The 20,364-nt window shown below is 44.9% G+C and overlaps 1 long non-coding RNA gene across 5 annotated transcripts in view; it reads right to left on the reverse strand.

The window, feature by feature from the left end:
• LOC140470126 (uncharacterized) overlaps nucleotides 1-18,979 on the reverse strand; it is a 39,687-nt gene extending 20,708 nt beyond the window's left edge. For 4 of the 5 annotated variants that reach the window (XR_011956386.1, XR_011956384.1, XR_011956387.1 and 1 more), the window contains exons 1-4: nucleotides 18,907-18,979; nucleotides 17,747-17,853; nucleotides 11,835-11,960; nucleotides 1,898-1,984 (exon numbers count right to left, since the gene is read on the reverse strand). This is a non-coding gene — a long non-coding RNA (uncharacterized lncRNA). The remainder of the gene's footprint in view (nucleotides 1-1,897; nucleotides 1,985-11,834; nucleotides 11,961-17,746; nucleotides 17,854-18,906) is intronic. The other variant, XR_011956385.1, reaches the window with a different exon arrangement.
• Nucleotides 18,980-20,364: the final 1,385 nt, after the last annotated feature.

The raw sequence follows: 20,364 nt of genomic DNA on the forward strand, positions 1-20,364 counted from the left end.
AATGAAGAGATACAGATTTTTAATTTGCAATGGGTTGAAGTGTGAGAGAGAGCAGGCGGGAAAATCCAGCTGAGACCGATGTGAGCTCAATCATCACCGAATTAAATGGTGGAGCTGGTTCGAAGGGCTGCATTGCCTCTCCTGTGCCCAGGGCTTTTCTTCATACGGTAATAACCAGAAAGATGAATCCAAAACTCACCACCTTCACCAAAGGAGATTTTCAGAAACAGCAGGATAGTCAGGTGGATTAGCGTTCCAAACTTAGGTAGTGAGGAAGTGTGTAGGAGATAATGGTTTTGCAATTTTAAACTGAGGGGAGACAGTGATTTATGGTTTTAGACTGTGTAGTACATTCACACCGTCCAGAATACTCTGTTGTGAATATCTATCCTGGACCTTTTTTACAAAGCCAAGGTCACTGACAATGAAACCAAAACACCCAGGAAACATCACCTCCCCTCGTAATCTGATAAAGACTTGTCATTAATCTGGTTGAATTTAGAACACAGATGGAAAGCGGAAGATTAAATCTAATCCCAAGATCCTGTGCTTAAACAAAGGAGACTACAATAGGATGAGGCAGGAGTTGGCTAATGCAGACTGGAAGCAAAGACTTTACTGTGGGACAGTTCTCAGACAGTGGAGGAATATCAAAGTAATTTTTCAAATTTCTCCGCAAAAATATATATCAGTGAAAAGGAAGGACCAGGAAAAGGAGTAATCTGCCATGTCGAAGGAAATAAGGGAGTCTATGAAATTGAAGTCGAAGGCATACAAATTGGCAAAGACCAAGGATAAATTCGGAGATTGGAAAAACTTCCAAGCTCAACAGAAAGTGTGATGGAATTGGGGATAAAAAGTGATGAGTAGCTATCCCCAGGGAGAGAATAGCAGTTTACCCTGCTAGAGGGAAACCTATTGTATGGGGAACATATGGCCTCTGTAATTGTTGAAGCACTTAACTGTTACCATAGAGATAATCCTGATCAAGTTAAAAATCACAGCACACCCCAAAAGCTTGTACTTCCAAATAATCCTGTTGGACTATAACCTGGTGATGTGTGGTTTTTAACTTTGTCCACCCCACCCCAACCCCGGCACCTGCACATCAGAATCCTGATAGATACCCCACTGAAACTGAAGCACCTGTCAGGTACTTGAGGGAGCCACGGGGGCGTGGGGGAGGGGTGTGTGGTTTAACCACAGAGTGCTGAACTGAACTAGACTTTTGAACTGCCGTTGCCATGGAGATAATATTGAGAGACAGTCTGTATTCAAAATCACAAACCACAAAAGGTATAAGAAGGGGAGCTGTACATCGGACAGGCGGGGAGTTACCTGATGCTGCCTGGAGGTGTTTTGCATGTACACTATCCATGTACCTGCCATGTTTCATCAATAAAAGACTCAAAGAAGACCTCTCAGATTTCTGTGCCTAGTTATTCCTAGCCAGCAGGGTTCAGGAATATGAGCACACAGCAGTCAGTCTTCACAGTGGAGAACACAAAGAGCATGCCAGTAATTGATAAGGAGACTGAGGAATGTGAAGACCAAGAAACAACCATTATCACGAAAGAGTGAGAGCTGGGCAAGCTAATGGAGATAAAGATAAACAAGTCTCATTGCCCTGATGGAATACATCCCAGGATACCAACAGAGTTAGGGGGAAAATTAGCAAATGCACTTAGAGTTATAACGTCCTGCAGCAGAGACAGGCCCTTTGGCACAAACTGGCCCATGCCAATCAGATTGTCCATCCACACTAACCCCATTTCCCTGCACTTGGCCCATCTGCTTCTGAAACTTTCCTATCCATGTATTTGTCCAAATGTCTTTTACATGTTGTTAATATACCCACCTCAACCACTTCCACTGGCAGCTCATTCCATATACGTACCACCTTTGTGTAGAACAGTTGCCCCTCAGGTTCTCTTGTATTCTTTCTCCTCTACCTTTAACCTGATGCCCTCCAATCCTTGAGTCCCTGTGAAAAAGACCGAGTGCATTCACCTTACCCATGCCTCTCATGGTCTTATACACTTCTATAAAATATTCCCCCGCAGTTTCCTCTGCTAAATAAAAATGTCCTCACTTGTCCAACCTCTCCCTGTAACTCAGACCCCTGAGACCTGGCATCATCCTTGTAAATTTCTTCTTCACCTTTCCAGTTGAATAACTGAAACCTACACTGCACTCATCAAATTTCCCGTGTTTCCCCACGGCGCTGGAACCGATGTGACAACGCCAATGGATTACAATCAATGATCGATAATTCACTCCATTACAACAATCCCATTTTCATAGCTTTTTCCATGATGCAGGAATCCTTTTGTCTTTCTGGTTTCATGGCTAATTGTCCTCATACAAAACCAATCTGTGGCTTACCTGTTCCAGGGAAATGTGCCATGATTGTTTAGACTTTCAAAAACCAATGAAATCTCTCTCCATCGTCCCCACACTTACATGGACTTCACTGTCTCAGTACTTTTTCCAGTCACTCAGACATTTGAAATATTCACCCACGGACAGAATACACCACCTTTCCATCCAGATGAAAAGGTCAATGATATTCAGATCGGCATGGATCCAGTAACATGAAGTTCAATTTGAATTTCTCAACTGCAAATCCCCCCTTTCAATACTCTATAACAGAGAAAACAAAGTGCTGGAGATCCTCAGCAGGTCTGGCAGCATCTGAAATGGTAACAGATGCAGGAAACATTGCAGCCTTGAAGTGTTGAGATGATCACACCAGGCACGTGCGCTTGATGACCATTATGGAGAAGATGGGGACAGGGATCCCTTTCTGGAAGGGCCTTGGTGAGACCACACCTGGAGTACTGTATACACCTTTGTTCCCCTTTTCCAAGGAAGGCTCTCCTGCTTATTGAGAGAGTGTAAAGGAGGATAACCAGATGAGTCCTGGGATGTGAAGATAGTTAAGGACTGCAGATGCTGGAAGTCAGAGTCTGTACAATATGGACCTGGGGAGGTGCAGGTCAGGCAACATCAGAGGAGCAGGAAGGTTGATGTTTTGGGTCGGGACCCTTTGTCAGTCTTGATAAATAGCCCTGACTGAAACGTCAACTTTCCAGCCCCATCGTATTCATGCTGGTCATCAAGCACCTATTTATGCTAGTCCCACGTTCTGGCACTCAGCGTGTAACCGATATTGCAGTGCCTGGTGTGATCATCTGAACACTTCTTCAAGGCTGCAATGTTTCCTGCATCTGTCATCATTTCAGACACTGACAGACTTGCTGAGGATCTCCAGCGCTTTTTGTTTTTATTGCAGATTTCCACCATTTTGCTGAAGCACAGAGTCATAGACATGTAAACAGCTCCAGATTTTGTTGACTCACCTTCCTGGGATGTCAGGACTGATGGATGAAGAGGGACTCAATCTTCGTTTAATCCTCCTTTCCTTTGGCTTTCTGAGCCGCTAACTACATCACTAATATTCTACCTCCCATTCCCTGTCCTGAATCTGACCCATATAAGCCTACACTTTCGTTCCCATCTCCCTGCCAGACTAGTTACAAACTCACCAATCGAACTGGCAAAATCCCCCACCAGATTTGTCTCAGCTCTGCCCAGGGGTAACCGGTCAGGCTGGTACAGGTCCCACCCAGAAACAGTCCCAGTGCCTGAAGAATCATAACCCTTCTGCGGTACACCATTTCCCCAGTCACACATCCAGCAGATCTACCTTCTCATTCCTGCTCTCATTAGCACATGGCACTGGAAGTAAGTCTGACATTATTACATTTCAGGAGCTACATTTTAATGCATCTCTGCTCTCCCTATGTCCATCTTTCAGGCCCTCAGCCCTCTGTTTAGCAATGTCCTTGGTATCTGTGTGTTGCACGACCATGGACTGTTTACCCTCCAGCTCCAGAATGTCCTGCAGCCACTCCATGATATCATGGATCTTGGCACCAGGGAGATTACATCCCATCCTGGATTCTTGTCTGTGGGCACAGAAGTGCCTGGCTGTACCCCTGATTATTGAATCCCCTGTCACTATAGCCCTGCCACTCTCATTCCTCTTGTTCTGATCAGCAGAGCTCTCTGTGGTGTCATGAACCTGGCTGATGCTGATTTCCCGAGAAGCCACCCCACCCATTCCCGCCCTTACAGAATCCCAAGCGGTATACAGTATCTGTATGAGAAGGGGATAACAACAGGGGACTCCTGTACTCACTTCCTGAGCCTTTTACTTGATCTGATGTTCACCCATTCCCTTTCTGCCTGTGTAACCCTCACCTGCAGTGTGACTAACTCACTAAGCGTGCTGTCCATAACATTCTCAGTATTGCAGATGCTCCACAGTGAGTCCACTCACAGCTCCAGCTCTGAAAGGCAGTTTCCCAGTAGCTGCAGATGGGAACCCTTCCTGCACAAATAGCCGTCAGGGACACTGGAAGCAGCCCTTATTTCCCACATTGTGCAAGAGGAACACACCACGGGTCTGAGGGCTCCTGTCACAACGTCTCTCTACATTCATCTAGTTACTCCCATTAAGAGAATTTAAATGAGTGAGTAACCTTCCTTCACTTCAAACATGTCCATTATAATAACAAAAAAAATCTTTACTTAAGCTGATATGTCATACTTTAAAAACTTAAATACTCCACAGGTATCACTGACAAATTGGCTATTCCCATTGGGACTGAATTTCTGAAAGGCCTGAATTAAAACGGAGTTTCAGCTTCACCTTCTCCCTGTCTCACCTCACTATTTACACCCAACTCCAAAACACTCTCATTGAGCCAAGCAGCCCTCACAGTGCAGCCCTGTCATTTTCATTATCTGCTCACACCTACACTTCCCTCAGCCTCCTGTACTGTTCTAATGCATCTCAATGGGAGCTCAGACCAGCATTGCATCTTTCAATTCATCCCTTTGTAACCCCAGAGTCAAAATGGACTTTAGCAGTTTCTGAATGAACAGACAATTGTCAGAATCTGGAATGTTCCACCTGAAATGGTGCTGGAATTTGATTCCACGAGAAATTTGCAGAGAATTGGAAGTAGGGTGTTTACAGATTAACATTATAAAGTGGATGATTGAGACTAAATCTGACAGTTCCTGCAAAAAGGAGAGGTGGAATTTGGTTAAATCTGTGCTCTCTCTCATGCCAATACCTCCTTCCACAGCTGCAGGGCCAAGGATTGAACACATACCCCAAGGGTGATCCAACCATGACCTTGAACATCTTTCTGCTTTTGGCTTGACAAAAATATTGAAGATATTTTCCCACAGACAGAACAGACAAACCTTTCTCATTCCACAGTTAAATGCCGATGATATTCAGATCCTGAGGACTCCGCTGACTGTAGAACCTTGTTTTTTTGAGATCCCAGTCTCAATTATTCTCAATTAATATCCTATAAAATGAATTCACAAAACAAAGCTCACAGTCAGTGCAAGATGAATAGTGAAGACAAACACTTCTCTCGGTATGTGTTTGATGTGTAAATGCTCCTCTTCAAATCGCCTCGCCCCCACCCAGGAAGAGGACACGTGCATGCTCCTTGCTGTACCTTGCCCCAAATAACGATGGCGGCTATAACCCAGGACTTCTCACTACCTGAGGCCCAAGCCATCTTCCCCTTTGCTGCAAACGTGGGACCAAGAGTTTCTAATTCAGACTAACGACTTGCAGAGTGTAAATAAACCCTCCCAGTCTACACTGAAATTTCATCTGGTTTCTGCTGCCACTCTCCCCTTTCCTCCTCCTGCACACACCATGGGTTATCGTGGGTCCAGTGACCCTTCCTCAGAACAGATGACAGCTGGGAAAATTAGAATCCCTTCAGGGAACAGGCCCTTTGGCCCAACAATTCCACACCCACCCTCCGAAGTTTATCCCACCCAGACCCATTCTCCTATTCTATTACTCTCCATTTCCCCCGAACTAATGCACATCCCTGAACCCTACGGGAACCTTAGCTGGGCCAATTCACCGAACCTACAGATCTTTGGGCTACAGGAGATAGGGGATAAAGAGTAAATAATAGGTGGGGACAGAGCCCAAAGAGACACAGGAACATTTGGAAAGATAAAGGAGTGGGAAGTTGGAAAGCTGTTAATGGAGGAGACAGGAACCTTCCAGCATCTCAGTGGCGGTGGTGGAAATGGTGGCTGATGATCTACATTGTGCCTGCAAAAAAAGACCCTGAGCTTCCAGTTGCCTGCTCATTAACACACAAGACTGTTCCCTGTCCAACATCTCTGTCTCATGCTTACTGCAGTGTTCCAGTGAAGCTTGATGCAAGCTGGAAGAACACTTCAGAACATACCAAATGGCTTCCTATTTCAAGGACTGCAATTTCCCCTCACATATGGTTAACAATGCCCTCCAGTGTATCTCCTCCACTTCCCACACCACTGCCCTTGAACCCCACCCCTCCAAATGCAACAAAGATGGAATCCCACCATCCTCACCTTCCACCCAGATACAATGCATCATCCGCTGCTATTTCCACCATCAGATCCAACCACCTGAGATATATTTCCCCTCCCCACCCCTTTCAGCATTCCACAGAGACCATACCTTCTGTGACTTCCACGTTAGATTCACGGTCCCCACCAACCCACCCTCCACCCCAAGCACCTTCGCTTGCCACTGCAAGAGGTGGAAAACCTGTGCCCACACCTTCCCTTTAACTCCATCCAAGGCACCACTGGATCCTCCCACATCCAGCAGAGATTTCCCTGCCCACCCAAACACCTCACCTATTGTGTCCCTTACTCTCAGGATGCCAAATTTTGGAATATTTCAGGGAACATTTCTGGGGACATGCACCAACCAACCCCACCGCCCTGTGATCGACCATTTCGCCTACCCCCCACCCCATCCGCCACCACGCTGACAAGGACATGCAAGTCCTCCATCCCCAAATCCGAGCCACCCGACACCTGGAGGAAGAACACCTCATCTTCCACTTTGGGAACTTTCAAACACATGGCATCAAGGTTTCCTCATCTCCCACTCCGCAACTTATCTCAGATTCAACCCTCCAACTCGGCACTGGCCTCTTGAACAGTCCTACCTGCCCATCTTCCTTCCCAATTATTCATTCCACCCTCTCACCACTACCCTCCATCTACAACCACCTATTGCCTCCGAGCTCGCTTCCGCCAACCCCAAGCACCACTCCCTATTTATCTCTCAGCCGTATTCCACCACCCACATTTCTGATGAAGTGCTGACATTCCCAATACGTCAATTCTCCTGCTCCTTGGATGCTGCCTGACCTGCTGTGCTTTTCCAGCAGCACACTTTAACACAAGCTGGAAGAACGACACCTCATCTTCCACTTGGGGACCCTGCAACCCTCTGGCTTCAACATCAAATTCAATAATTTTAGGTCCTGAACTCTCCCACGTCCTCGTGTCTTTGCCCCCTACCCCACATACCAGGCCTTGTTGTTGCATAGCCTTCCAGTACACACTACCTATGGTTAGTCACTAACAGTCCCCATAAACAGCTATTCACCCTCCCCTCCCGTCCGATCATTATTCACTCCTTTGTCCAACTGCTCCTATCTCTCTCTTTGGACTCTATCCCCACCTATCATTTACTCCTTAACCCCAACCTTCTGCATAAAAACAGACTTTTTTTTTCTCAGTAACGTCAGTTCCTGAGGAAGCGTCACTGGATCGAAAATGCGAACTGATTTCTTTTCACAGATGCTGCCAGATCTGCTGAGCTTTTCCAGTACCTTCTGGTTGTTGTGTGTGATTTACAGCATCCGAAGTTCTTTTGGTTCTAGTTTACCCGGAGTATCTAATTCAGGTCCAGCAGACTGAAACAGTGTTTATCAACCTTCCCAGTCCACACTAACTCCATCTCTCTCCCAGTATCTGCTGTCTCTCCCACTCCTTCACATTCAGTCCCCCCTCACAGTGACACTGCACCTGCAAAGCTGATGGTCATGTGTTGGCCTGCTGAACCCACCCCTCATTCACTCCCATTGGTTGTAGGATCACACCAACTCTCCTATTGGTCTGAAGCTATGTCAATCAGCCAGGCCCCATTGTGACCTGAGTGGTGGGATCCTCCCAGGTGCATCAGAGGCTGAGGGGTGACCTCATAGAGGTTTATAAAACCATGAGGGGCCTGGGTAGGATAAATAGACAAGGTCATTTCCCTGGGGTCGGGGAGTACAGAATGAGGAGGCATAGGTTTAAGGTGAGAGGGGAAGAATTTAAAATGGATCTGAGGGACAATTTTTTTTCCCCACTGAGGTTGGTGCGTGTATGGAATCTTCTGTCAGGAAGTGGAGGATGTTGGTACAATTAAACCATTTGGCATTTGGATGGGTATATGAATAGGAAGGGTGTAGAGTGATATGTGCCAAGTGTTGGCAAATGGGTCTAGATTAGGTTGGGATATCTGGTCAGCATGGACCAGTTTAACCAAAGGGTTTATTTTCATGCTGTACATCTCGACAGCTCTGCCCTGTGATGGGCTTCATCATTCACAGTGAATGGGTCAGTATCACAGAACACAGGGACTGGAGGCTATTCAGCCCATTGGGGCTGTACTCTCTCCCTCTGGAGATGGTGCCAGTCTATCCCAACTCACCTCCCATTTGGACATATCCCTCCAAATCCTTCCTTAAAAAAGTTACATTTCAAATTTGTTTTGACAATAACTACTGTATCTGCATCCAGCTGTCTTTTAAACTGTTCCAGATGCTAAGAACTTAGTGAGTGAAATAATCTTCACATTTTTCCTCTGCATTATTTGCCAGTTACCTGAAAATAGTTACTAAAAATTGTGACGTTAAAAATTTCTCACTCTGTCTCTCTGTAAATGAAATATCCTGGAAACAAATCAACTCCTGGTCGAAATCACTGCTTAACCTTCTCAGCTCCAAGGAGAATTGTCAGACCTTCTGCTAACTCTCCATAAAAGAGAAACCTATGTTAATTTTAAGTTATTAGTGCCATAGAGATGTACAGCACAGAAACAGACCCTTCAGTCCAACTTGTCCATGCTGACCAGATATCCTAAATTAATCTCGTCCCACATGCCAGCCCTTGGTCCATAGACTTCGAAACCTTTCCCAATCACATATCCAGTGAGATGGCTTTTAAATGTTCTAACTGTACCAGCCTCCACACTTTCTCTGGCAGCTCATTCCATACACGTGCCACGTTCAGCTTGAAACTTTGCCCCTAATATCCCTTTTCAATCTTTTCCCTCACTCCTGTGCTTTCTGGTTTTGGACTCACCTAAACAGGAATAAGACCCTGGCTGTTTACACTATCCATGCCCCTAACGATTTTATCAATCTCTATCGTCACCTCTCAGCATCCGATTCTCCAGTGAGAACAGCCTCAGTCTATTCAGCCTCTCCCTATAAGCTCAATCCCTCAACCCTGGCAACATCTTTGCATCTTTTCTGAATCCTTTCAAGTTTCACAATATCATTCCAATAGCAGGGAGACCAGGAATGAAAGCAGAATTCCAGAAGTGGCTGAATGAATGTCCCGTACAGCCGCAAAATGACGTCACAACACCTGTACTCAATGCACTGACCAGTAAAGGCAATTACACCAAACATTTACTTCACTACCCTGCCTATCTATGGTTCCACTTTGAAGGAACTATGAACCTGCACTCCAAGATCTCTTATTTCAGCAACACTCCCCAGGGCCTTCCCATTAAGTGTAGAAGTCCTGCCTTGATTTGCTTTTCCAAAATGCAGAACCTCACATATATCTAAATTAAACTGAATCTGCCACTCCTCAGCCCATTTGATCGGAGTCTCATTGCACACTCAGGTAACCTTGCTGTCCATTGCACCTCCAATTTTGGTGTCTATTGTAAACCTACTAACCATAGCTCCTATATTCACATAGAAATCATTTATATAAATGGCAAAAAGCAGTGGACCCAGCACCCAATCTAACAGCATATTGCTCATCACAGGCTTCCAGTCCAAAAAGTACCCTCCACTATGACACTGACTGCTCAGTGAGGTTAGAGCTCATGGAATACAGGGAGATCTAACCATTTGGATACAGAACTGGCTCAAAGACAGAAGACAGAGGGTGGTGATGGAGGGTCGCTTTTCAGACTGGAGGCCTGTGACGAGTGGAGTGTTACAAGGTTCAGTGTTGGATCCACTACCTTTCATAATTTATATCAATGACTTGGATGTGAACATAGGAGGTTTAGTTAGTGAGATGACACCAAAACTGGAGGTGTAGTGGACAGTGAAAAAGGTTACCTCAGAGTACAATGGGATCTTGATCAGATGGGTGAATGGGCTGAGGAGTGGTATTTTGGGAAAGCAAATCTTAGCAAGACGTATACACTTAATGATAAGGTCCTGAGGAGTGTTACTGAATAAAGAGACCTTGGAGTGCAGGTAGATAGGATAGTGAAGGTGGCATTTGGTATGCTTTCCTTTATCGGACAAAGTATACAGTACAGGAGGTGAGGTCATGTTGTGGCTGTACAGGATATTGGTTCGGCCACTTTTGGAACGTTGCGTACAAATCTGGTCACCCTCCTATTGGAAGGATTTTGTGAAACTTGAAAGGGTTCAGGAAAGATTTACAAGAATGTTGCCAGGATTGGAGGATTTGAGCTAGGCTGGGGGGTTAAATAGAGGTTGAATAGATTGGGGCAGTTTTCCCTGCAGCGCCGGAAGCTGAGAGGTGATCTTATCGATGCATATCAAAACATGAGGTGCATGGATAGGATAAATAGACAACGTCTTTTCCCTGGTATGGGGGATCCCAGCACGAGAGGGCATAGGTTTATGGTACGAGGGGAAAGACTTTAAAGAGACTTGAGAGAGAACGTTTTCACACAGAGGGTGCAACGTGCATGGAATGAGCTGCCAGAGGAAGTGGTAGAGTCCATTACGATTGCAACATTTAAAAGGCATCTTCATGTGTATATGAATAGGAAGGATACGGGCCGGGTGCTGACAGGTGGGACTAGATTGCATTGGGATATCTGATCAGCATGTACTGGTTGGACTGACGGGTCTCTGTTTCTGTGCTGTCCATCTATGACTCTTTGACCTTCCAGCCAATTCCGTATTCAAACAGCTAGTTCCGCCAGAATTCTATGGTATTGAACCTGCTAACCAGTGTGTTATGTGAAACCTTGTGTCTTTCTCAAGTCCAAGTTAATGATTTCAATGCCCAAAGCCATGCTGACTCTCCCTAATCATTTCTTGCTTTTCCAATGACATGTAAATCCTGTCCCTGAGAATCCCTTCCAACAAATTCTCTGCCACTGACTTCAGGCTCACCGGTTTATAGTTCCCTGGCTTTTCCTTACCACATCTCTCAAATAATGGCGCCAGTCTTCCAGCACCTCACTTGTGGTGTTTGATGATACAAATATCGCAGCGAGGGGCCCAGCAAAAGCTTTTCTAATTACCCACAAAGTTCTGGGATACACCTGATCAGATTCCAGGGATTAATCCACCTTTATGCATTTTAAGTCATCCAGTACCTCATCCTCTGTAACATGTACACTTGCCAAGTTATCACTATTTATTTCTCCAACTTCTCTAACTTTCATATCCCCTTTCAGTAAAATCTGACATGAAATACTTAGAATCTCTCCCACCTCCTGCTGTTCCATAGACAGTCTTGTTGATCTTTGAGGTTCGCTATTCTCTGCCTCCTTATTCTTTTGTCTTTAGTGTATTTGTAGATTCTCTTTGGTTTTTCCTTAAACCTATTTCCCAAAGCTATCTCATGTCCTCTTTTCTGCCTCCTGGTTTCCTGCGAGTATACTCCTACTGCCCTTATAGTCCTCTAGGGACTCACTCAAACCACATGGTCTGTACCTGCCATATCCTTTCTTCATTTTCTTGATCAGAGCTTCAATTTCTCAGATCACGCAGCATTCTCGACGCCTCCCAGCCTTGGCCTTAACGGGAACTTACTATCTGCGTACTCTCATTGCAGCAGGCCTATGGAGGCAATGGCAGATGATGACAGAGAAACAATCATTATCAGTAAAGAGGGAGTGTTGGGAAAGGGAACAACTCATCCTTATCTCTATAATTCCTCTCTAGCCTCAGAACTATCACTATCTCTGGGATCAAAAACATCTCAATCAATGCAACATCTTCCAATCTCAAATCTCCTCCAGTCTCAACACCCTCCCTATCTTTAATCTTGTCCACCCTCTCAAATCTCTGTGATATGCCTTTCTTTAATTCCAACCTTCAGGATAACCCATTTTTATTTCAGATTCCTGAACCCTGAGCTCCACAATGTCCCGCTTAACCTCTGTCACATTTTCCTCCAAAAAAAAAACATTAATCAATCATGTATTCTAATATCACCTTCTCTGACCTGGTTTCTATTGTGGCTTGTCATATTCCTATATTATGCATCTGTGGTCGACATGACAGAAAACGTTTTTGTGGTCCATTGGGTTTATGCTGTAAAGAAACCTCCCAGCTCACTATTTTAATCCCATTTTCCAGCACTGAGCCCATAGACCTGTCAGCCTTGGCCTTGCAAGTATGTTCCTAAATATATCTGAAATGCCATCGGGATTTCTGTCTCTCACTCACTTCCAGACAGTGAGGTTTAGTGGGACTTTTGCTCTATGATATCACCCACAGGAACACAGAGCAGCTGGGTCTGTGCGAACCACAGATCGCCCACACATTGGGAAGGATGGCAGGGTCCCTGAGAGGGAGCACAGGAGAGTTACCAGGATGGTTCAAGGAATGGGGGATTTTAGTTGGAGAATTTGTGGGGCTTTTTTAACATTAATTACTCATGTGACATGTGTGTTGCTAATACACATCAAGAATAACCATCCACAATTAATGGACTCTCCTTTTCAACCTATCCCCTTTCTTGCGCTGTGGTAACCTTCAGGTTAACCACCACCGACATCTCTCTAATGAGAGAGCAGTCCTATGGTCTGGGAGGACAATGCTGACTTGATCTTTCACACAGAGATGCCACTGTCCCTCGAGGGTGGGGAGAGAGAATGCTGAAGGTGGTGGATGGGAAAACACTCAGGTACAGTGCTTTATCATGGAGAATGTTCAATTTCTTTAATATTGTTGCGCGGGGGGGGGGGGGGTGCACTGATGCAGGCAAGTGGAGAATGTTCCAACACAATCCTGATGTGTACCTTATAGAGAGCAAACAGACATTGGGGAATCAGCGGTTTGGAAAAACAGAGTATTATCCTTGTAGCAAAGGAAATTGTGGGGAGCTGTGACAGAGCGGTTTACAAAAGTTACACATTATAATAATAAACCTTACATGCGTCAGCTCATTATACAAGGATTACAGGACACATGTTGAAGATTTGGGAAGATCTATTGAGAGGATGGTTTGATTCAAAGGAGAAATTTTATGCAGCAAATGGTATTGATCTGGAACACAATACCCTCACACAATATGAATATCCAGGTCCTGAAGTATTGAGTAATTCTGTCAGAGTTTGGCGTTCCAATGACTGAGATTCCCATCTGAATGTACACCTGTAATACAAGTTTGTAAAATCCGTCACTGTCAGTTCAAGTTTGAAACTTATACAATCCCCTCCTCCTGGCATAGGATGATTAGATTACTTACAGTGTGGAAACAGGCCTTTCAGCCCAACAAGTCCACACTGACGCGCAACCCACCCATTCCCCTACATTTACCCCTTTACCTAACAATATGGGCAATTTAGCATGGCCAATTCACCTGACCTGCACATCTTTGGACTGTGGGAGGAAACCGGAGCACCCAGAGGAAACCCACACAGACACGGGGAGAATGTGCAAACTCCACAGAGTCAGTCACCTGAGGCGGGAATTGTACCTGAGTCTCTGGCGCTGTGAGGCAGGAGTGCTAACCACTGTGCCACCATGCCGTCCTGACTGTACACATTACCGCTGGTGGAGGTCAGCAGGCAATTCAGGGGCAAATCTGTGTGGGTTTCTATGAGTTTCCACCTTGGGACTTCATGTGACTGAACATGAGACAGAATGATCCAAGATTCAGTCAGATATGGAGAGCAGGATTTGCTTCCTTTTCTTTCTTCTGTGCTGCCGCTGTGCCTCCACAATAAGACATGGGGTGTGAAAGGCCCATGCACCTTGATGGGCAAGTTGTCTCCATGCTCACCAAGGGGCAGCAAGCTCCTCCCAGTCATTAAACAGAGTATCCCTGAAAACATAGCAACTGAGCATGATTCCCACTGCCCAGTGCTCCCAGTAAATGTTTCAAATAATGAGGGGGGAAATCTAGAAAAGGCATAACAGGAATGTTCCAAGAGGATTATAAACAGTTTACAGAGAGATATTCACAGGAAAAGTGTGCAACAAGTTGGCAAATGGAGCATAACTTGGGATAAACTGTAGAAAGCTGCACCAGAAAGGGACGGGGGGGGGGGGGGAGGTGGGTGGGGAGGGGGGGACTGAGCAGGAAACACAAAGCTAGCACACAGTTACAACGTGGAATCAGGAAAGGGAATGGAATACTGTCCCTTATTTCAAAGAGTTTGCAATATAAGAGTTTGGAGTATATACCTTAGGGCAACTAAACAAATGGCGAGTGAGACCACATCTGGAGTAACATGAACAGATTTGGTCACTTTAGTTAACGAAACAGAGCAGTTTATTGGAGGCATTTGAGAGAAGATCCTTTTTGAAGGGATTATCCTGTAAATAAAGGCTGAACAAGTTGGGAATCTACTCACTGGACTTTGAGAGCTGATCTCTGAAACATACAGGATTCTGTCGAGGTTTGACAGGGTAAATATGGAGAGGATGTGTCCCATTACAGGCGAGTCTTGAACCAGATTCTGGATCAGTCGCGGAATCAAGGGCTCTGTTTCAGATTTGTCAAGTTAAAGGCAACACCGACACAGGTTAGGGTTTCAGTAGCAATGGAGCTGGGGTGAGAAGGAGACAAGCAACGTTCAAGAGATTGGAATTCCTGGTGTTTGTGATTGTATAGATGTTTGATCAGAAGGTCACCTTGGGGTCAGATATGAAAACAATATTGTGAATAATGTAGTTCTGCCTCAGCCACCTCCCAATGAGAGGGAGGGACACAGCAGTAAGGAAAATGTATTTGGAATAACAACTGAAGGCAATGGGTTTAACAATTGCAGTGTTTCATTGGAGTGAATCGAAGCGTGGTAAGCAGTTTGATAACTGAGTAACAGTGGAGTAATGGAGAGGGATGATGGGGAGGGAGAGCTGGGCATCGTCAGTGTACATGTGAAACCTAACGCAGTGCTTTTGGGCGATGTTACCTCCTGGCAGTATGTAGGTGAGAAACAGGATGGACCAAGGATAGATCCTGGAGGGACACCAAATACAATGAATTCAGAAAGGAAAGGGAGAGTGGAGACGGAGCAGGATTTTCCAATGATGGTGAGGCCAAATATTAGGATTTAGCAGAATGGGAGAGAAGGACCTAACCAAAAAAGACAGACAGACAGATCATGGAACAATATCTGTGAATTGCAAGGTGGGGGTGCGGGGGGTGTGGGGTGGTGACAAGCAGGAGGATTAGACAGAGATTTGGAATGTCCATGATTTAGCTACACTAGGGTAAATGGTCAAGATGACCTCTAATAAGGCTTGACAAAGGACTCGAGGAAATGCAAGTTTAGGACTAAAATGAGGAGCACCCTTGTGAGGCAGTTTGGCTTGGTGGGCGAGTGGAGAGGGAGGGAAGAAGCAGAGGCAGCAGATCGGATTATCTCAATGTTATTGACAGAGAAACTCCATGTGCTCCTCACTCTTGTTGTTGGAGGGGAGGATGGAGGAGACAGGATAATGGACAGTGTTTTTATGTCCAAAACAATAAACAAAACCTGTGATAGTGATTCTAAAAATAAGTGAACAAACCTGTCGTATTTATCATTTATCAAGAATATTAAAATATACAACTGAAGTTCAGGTTTGAATCACAAATCGGTAGAGGTTGGCTCTGAAGTCAAGAAAATGATAACTGGAATGAAGAATCTACTGTTTGCCATGGAACCATTGGGGATGTTTTTCTACCATTGACAATGTCCTTGAGGGAAAGAAACCCGACAGTGGCCCATCAAGTCACTCATTGTATTAATCACTACACAGTCTCAACAAAGGAATGAAACTGGATGGACCACATTACATCTACCAATGCACTAGCAAATACAACCACAAAATCAGCCCGCTTGACCCTGCAACTTCTGCCTCACTGTGGGCCAACAACAGCAGAACTGTACTCCAGCCCAATCTGAAATCTCATGGCCTGATATCCACCACTCAATCATTAACATCAAGCCAGGGGAATCAACCCTGGTTCAATGGTGAATGCAGGAGGGCATGCCAGGAGCAGTACAAGGCATACCTAAAATTGAGGTGCCAACCTGGTGCAGCGACCAAACCTGCATGCCAAACAGCACAAGCAACACCAAATAGAACTAAGTGATCCCATAACCAACAGATGAGATCGGAGTTCTGCAGTTCTGCCACACCTAGTCAAGAATAGTGATGGACAATTAAACAACTCACTGGAGGAAGCATCACAGATATCCCCACCCTTACAGATGGAGGGGTCTCACACATTCATGCAACAGATAAGAGGACAGCATTAGCAGCGATTTTCAGCCAGCAGTGCCAAGTGGATGAGCCTTCTCCATTGGTCCCTGACATCACAGATATGAATCGACTTGGCTGAAAACTCATTTCCAATCAGATCAAGAAATGGATAAGCAGTGTAAAGGTATGGGCCCTGCCAATATTCTGGCAATAATACTGTTGGCTGTGCTCCAGAAATTGCTGCCCACCAAGGCAAGTACTGCTCCAACACTGGCACCTACTGACTTTGTGGAACATTGCTCAGGCATGTTCCAACACAAAAACACAGGGCAGATCCAACTCAGCCAATTCCCCTCCATCAGCCCACACTCGCTCAGCAGTGAAGTGATGGAAGGTATCATCAACACTGCTGTCAAGCAACTGCTCAGCAATAACCTGCTCAGCGATGCCCAGTTTGGGTTCTGCCAGGGCCACTCAGTTCCTGAGCTCGTTACAGACTTGATTCACAAATTGACAAACAGCTGAATGAGGTGAGGATGACAGGCCAGACCCCCTCCAAGACCACTATTTCAACTTCAGTGATATCACCTGACCTCACCACAGTCTCGGCTCATTTGCTGAAACTCTCATTCATTCCTTTTGTTAATCTAGATTTCATTGTCTAAACCCACTCCTGGCCAGCATCCCACATTCACCCTCCCAATAATCTCAAGAATATTGAAAACTCTACTGCCGATGTGCTCACTTGTACCAAAACTGATCATTGCTGATCAATCAAAAGACTCCCATTTGCAAGCAACAACAATTTACTTTCGCACCTTTGAATTAATTCCTGGCTGTAATCATTCCTATCTCCCTGCACCACACACCCTTTCATATCTCAATAACTCATTTTAGTTCAGACTCTCAATGATGTGTTTATTTTTGAGTTCACCTGTGAGACTGTTTCTACAGATTCCAAGGGAACATGGTGTGGAATCCCCACTCTGACTCTCTAAGATCTACTTTCTTCCTTTAAGGCATTCTTGAAAAACTGCTTATTTGGCAATCGTTTTGGTCACTGGACACAATATTCTCCAGCTGTAGCCTTATGTCAAAACTTCTCAATAATATTTTTGTGAAATTAAAACCATGATGATTTGTACAGATATCTTCTACTCTTCAATATCGCTGAGTGAATAATCTGTAATGACTCTTACCCAACCACGTTGTGGGAGCACCTTCACCACACAAACTGCAGCAGTACAAGGCAGTCAAACATCACCCTCTCCACAGGCAACAAGGCTTTGGCATTGATCACCGGTTTCTGTGGAAGGAGAAATACACAGTTGATGTTTCAGGGAGTGCAATATGAATTACAGGGAATGAAAATGGTGCAGAATTTGACTGTTAAATTGAAGGAAAATGCACTCGCTTATTGGAAAAAAGAATTCTTGACTGTCAAAGATATTGTGGAAAAAATAACCTGATAATCGAACATCATACGGTCAGGAGCCGGGCAGCAGTGGACAATTCATTTACATTCCTGAAGAAGGGCTTATGCCCAAAACGTTGATACGCCTGCTCTTCAGATGCTGCCTGGCCTGCTGTGTTTTTCCAGCTCTACATTTTTCAATTCATTTACAAAACAGCTGTGAAAGTAATAGTAAAATACCATACAGAGCAAAAATACAAATATGAGAGACTGAGGAAGCTAGATACTGAACAAGTGGACATCAGAGAACCCAGAGGTGAACCAGAGCAGAGTTCACTTTTATGATCCCACAGTCAAAGATGTCGAGCACAGAAATAGACTTTTTTCGGTCCAACCTATGCCAACCAGATATCCTAACCTAATCAACCTAAATTAAATCCTTTTTGCCACTTCTCAGCCCATTGGCCCATCTGATCAATATCCCACTGTAGTCGGAGATAACCTCCTTCATTGTCCACAATACCTCCAATTTTGGTGTCACCTGCAAACTTACTAACTATACGGCCTCTATTCACATCCAAATCATTTAAATGAATGACGAAACAAATCCAGAATAAAACTCCATTTCTCTGGGTTTGAATGTGCTCTGTGTAAATCCTGCCCTATGACTCTTTTTACCAGAGAAGGCTGTACATATATCCCTCTGAACTTTGCCCCCTACAAAGCTGGCGGCCGCGCACGTGTCCAGTGAATCATTGCCCCGAATAAAGATGGCGGCGCTCACTCGGGCCGATTACTCAACGAGGCATATTCCCGTTTGCTGCAAAAACGGAACTGTACGTTTCAAATTGGTATTTTCCGATGTGTACCAAATGATTGTAAAACCTCTCAGACCATACCAACACCATTTCCCTCCCGCTTCCTGCTGTTTATTTCTTTCCTTACCGACAGCTCTCCGCGCACACACATTCCGAACATCCGCGCTCACTGCGAGGATGATCACGTGATATAGTCTAGTCCCGCCCTCATTCACTGATTGGCCGGAGGACCAACTGCCCCGCCAGGTCCTCAAGCTCCTCCCCTGCCTTTCCATTGGTCCGCCGCTGACATCAATCACTTCTTCGGTCCAACCTGTCGATGCCAACCAGACATCCAAACCTAATCTATCTAAATTAAATCCTATCTGCCTGTCCTCAGCCCATTGGCCCATCTGATCAATATCACACTATACTCATCATTCAGTTATGTTTAGTTTGGCAATGAAAAGGGATAGGTATGTGTCAAGGTGAAGACTTATCGATGGGGCAGTGGCAATTATAATGCGATTAAGCAGGAATTAAGATGCATAGGATGGAGTACCGAAATGCTGTGGATGCAGACAATGGAAATGTGGAGCTGGTTTAAGGAACAGATATTGCGTGTCCTTGATAGGTATGTCCCTGTCAGGCAGGGAGGAAGTGATAAGGTAAGGGAACCGTGATTTAGCACAGAAATTGCATCTCTTGTTAAGAAGAAGTAGGAGGATTATGTTTTGATGAGGCAAATGGTACAGATGTGGCGATGGAGACTTACAGATCAGCTAGGAAGGATTTCAAGAGAGTTAAGAAGAACAAAGGGAGGACACGAGCAGTCTTTAGTGAATAGAATAAAGGAGAACCCTAAAGCTTTCTATAGGTATGTGAGGAATAAAGGATAGGGTCGGAATCGGGCCAAACAAACACAGAAGTGGGAAGTTGAGTGTGGACACTGTGGAAATCGGAGAGGTGCTAAACGAACATTTCTCATTGGTTTTCACTTAGGAAAATTAGAATATTGTAGATAATAATGAGGTAGAAGACGTTGGACTAGAAAGGATAGAGGTTAGTTACGAACAGGTGCTATCAATTCTGGAAGGATTGAAAGTAGACAAGTCCCCTGGGCTAGATGGGATTTATCTGTAGATTGTCTGGGAAGCTAGGGAGAAGATAGCAAATACTTCGGCTTTGATATTGAGCTGTCATTGCCTACAAGTTCAGTACCAGAGGACTGGATGATTGCAAATGTTATGCCCTTGATCAAGGAGGGCAGTAGAGATGACCCAGGAAATTATATACCAGTGACCCTTACTTCTGTCGTAGGAAAGGTTTTGGAAAGGATTATAAGAGACACTATTTGTAATCATCTGGCAAACAACAATATGATTTCAGATCATCAATATGGTTTCGTCAAGGGCAGGTCGTGTCTCACAAATCTCATTGAGTTTTCTGAGATGGTGACCAAGCATATAGATGAAGGTAGGGCAGTTGACGCGGTATACGTGGACTTCAGTAATGCCTTTGATAAGGTTCCACATGGTCGGCTGTTAGAGAAAATGCAGCGACATGGAATTGAGTGTGATTTAGCAGTTTGGATTAGAAACTGGCT

Source organism: Chiloscyllium punctatum, chromosome 50 (genome assembly GCF_047496795.1).
Source record: "Chiloscyllium punctatum isolate Juve2018m chromosome 50, sChiPun1.3, whole genome shotgun sequence".
Taxonomy (NCBI): Eukaryota; Metazoa; Chordata; class Chondrichthyes; order Orectolobiformes; family Hemiscylliidae; genus Chiloscyllium; species Chiloscyllium punctatum.